A 2887-nucleotide genomic window follows, 5' to 3' on the forward strand; every position below is an offset into this window, starting at 1 on the left:
ATGCATTAATATACTATATGATAAAATAAATACCATATGGTACGGTGTGGTGTGCTACAACAGGATGCAGAACGATGCAGTTTGGTACAATATGGTAGGATGAGGTACGACACAACATGATAATTAAGCAATATCACACTCGAGGTCGTGCGTTGTTGCTGAATATCAGCACTGGTGTGATTATCAGCCTCATGCCGTGGATAATCACACCAGCGCTGATATTCAGCAACAACGTACTCCCTCTCGTGTGACATTGCCTTTATACAACAGTTCTACCTGCTCATTTTATTTTTATAACAGCAATGAGCATCAACAGATTACGATTAAATCATTTATTTAATCACTTATCAGGCTCCGCCGCCAACTCAAATAGTCCCAACACGAAACGGAGACTCAGACAAGGCTGTTGCTAGGCAACACAAACATTTTCTACAATAACGGTTAGAGCGCCTGTGCACAGCGGAGTGATGCTGTTTGTAAACAGTCCCAGTGCTGTTATAGTCCAATAGCAGCACTCTTGGAAAGTCTCTTGACCGATCAAATCACTCAGTCGGAACCAACTGTTGTGTAAACTGTGATATGATGCATCACGATTCACTGCAAACCGATAACACACAGTGCAATACAATAAGACACGGTACCCATTTCCTGTGGTTGGCATCTAGTTTCAGAGGACCTTGCTCTGGTCTCAGATCCTGTAAACCTGCAGAGGAACGACAGGAATGTCAGCAGAGGAACAGAAAACAGGAGCGGCGAGATGCAACGCGCCTCACGGGTGGATTCAGGATGAAGCGTGAAGCCGTCGGGCGGTGAGTTCATGCTGGAGCAACTCAAAAATTCAGAGCGGAAAACTACAGAAGTTAAAAACTCAATCATCAGCTGATTTTTTGACTCCGGCTGGAAAAAAACTGAAGTTTTATGTTTTTATTCTTTTATCTCATGAAGCCACTCGTTGGATCAGTAAAAATCAGTAAAACTTTTATCTGCGTCTCTGGATCGAAGGCTTCAGTTTGTTTTTGGTGTGGGGACACCAGCGTACGTGTCGGTGGGGACATGTCCCCGGCATCCACAACTAAAACGACGCCCATGGCTGTGGGGTCAGAAGGGTTGCCCATGTCGACCATCTGCGGTTCACATGACAACGAAGCATCAAACGGATGCTTGGAAATGTTCATAATCGTCGTCTCTACTCTTCAAACTGCTCAACTTCATGGATTTGGACCCCATCCATTTAAAACCCAACCAACTTCTCGCTCACCATCAACATTTAAGTGCATTCAAACATTTTTCATTTTTACTAATATAAATAATATATAAATACATTTCAGGCCCTTTAATAGTTCTGAACAACATCTTCATGTGAACTTTGTTCATTCAGGCGGAAGAAACCAACTTTAGATCAACAGAAGCTGCAGGTTTTGGGTAATTTTCTGTTTTGCACAAACAATTATCTCATTCTCGTGTTTTGGTTTCCCCGACCGACAACAATAACTCATAAACGGAACATGTCCGTAGTTTACTTTTCCACTCAGGTGGTGAAAACCTGCTAAACTCACTGAAACCTCAAACCACCGCCAGGAGAACCAATCAAACACGAGCTGCAGGTCTGGTGAGGAGCCGAAAAACTGAGCGGTGCTCACACTGAGCCGCAATCCAGAACACAGGTGAGGATCAGGTAACAGGTGATGACGTCATCATCCAAGGGCAAGACGAGGGTAACTGAGGACATCTAGGGGCAAAGACGGAGAGGCAGTGAAAGAAAAGCAGGAATATGAAAAGCGTACCAACATAAAAGTTTTCCTTCTGGGATCTCTGCAGATTTAGAAATTATTTCTGGATAAAATGACTCAAAAGAACTCTGAGACCTACACATTAGATCTCTTCTCCCTGTTTTTATTTGGAAGGCAGCTTCTGTCTGAACTAGCATCGTTAGCAACATATTTAGTTTAAAATTAATACATTACTATATATATATATATATATATATATATATATATATATATATATATATATATATATATAAATTAACAGATTAAGATTTATTTGCAAATATTTAAAATAAGTCTTAAGTATTCCATTCTAAATACTGAGAACAAATTTTACATATAAAAAATTTCATTCTAAATATTTAAATTTCCTTCTACAACTTGAGAAAAAGGGTTAAAACAAATTGATTTATAATGCTTTTATCTCATTTTAAATGTTTGTGATTAATGTCAAACTAAAGAATAGAACTAAATTTGTACTTTCTTTAATCTGCGCTCCATAATCTGACCCCCTTTGCACAGAAAGCTGCAGGTTTTTGTTGGACTGGATCCAGAACCGGATCAGAGATTTCACTCAGATTTCACCAGAGAGCTGAAATCTGAAACTCGGCTTTGCTTTTCAGAGAAACTGTTGAGACGGTTTCTTGGAATTTAGTGGGAAAGGATTCCTTGACGGGTGGAATAAGAGGAATTTCTTACTAGGGATTTGGCTCAATGTTCCATTTTACCAGTAAATAGACGATTTACAAGGTACAAGCCTAGGTTTGTTTGAAATAAGGAGGTAAAACACACCTGTGACACAGAGGTCACTGCAGGTCAAACGGTCACACTTCCTGTTTACAGGTCAGATTATCTCTGGTGATTCACAAAAACTCAGCAGGTTCTTATGTTGTCTCGTTGTGTCTCTGCTTCTATTTACAGTTCAGATTCATCATCAGAATGTTTCACTAAATACATCCCATAATAAACAAGAGGTCAGCAGGAAGCACAGACGAGCGCCCAACCATGGAAAACACAAACATCTGAGAACATCCTCAACTTCCTCCACACTGCTAACCCTCACCATGTCATGGCATCACCACGTCATCACCCTCATCATGTCATGACATCACCACTTCATA

This window comes from Nothobranchius furzeri, chromosome 10, assembly GCF_043380555.1.
Source record: "Nothobranchius furzeri strain GRZ-AD chromosome 10, NfurGRZ-RIMD1, whole genome shotgun sequence".
Classification (NCBI taxonomy): domain Eukaryota; kingdom Metazoa; phylum Chordata; class Actinopteri; order Cyprinodontiformes; family Nothobranchiidae; genus Nothobranchius; species Nothobranchius furzeri.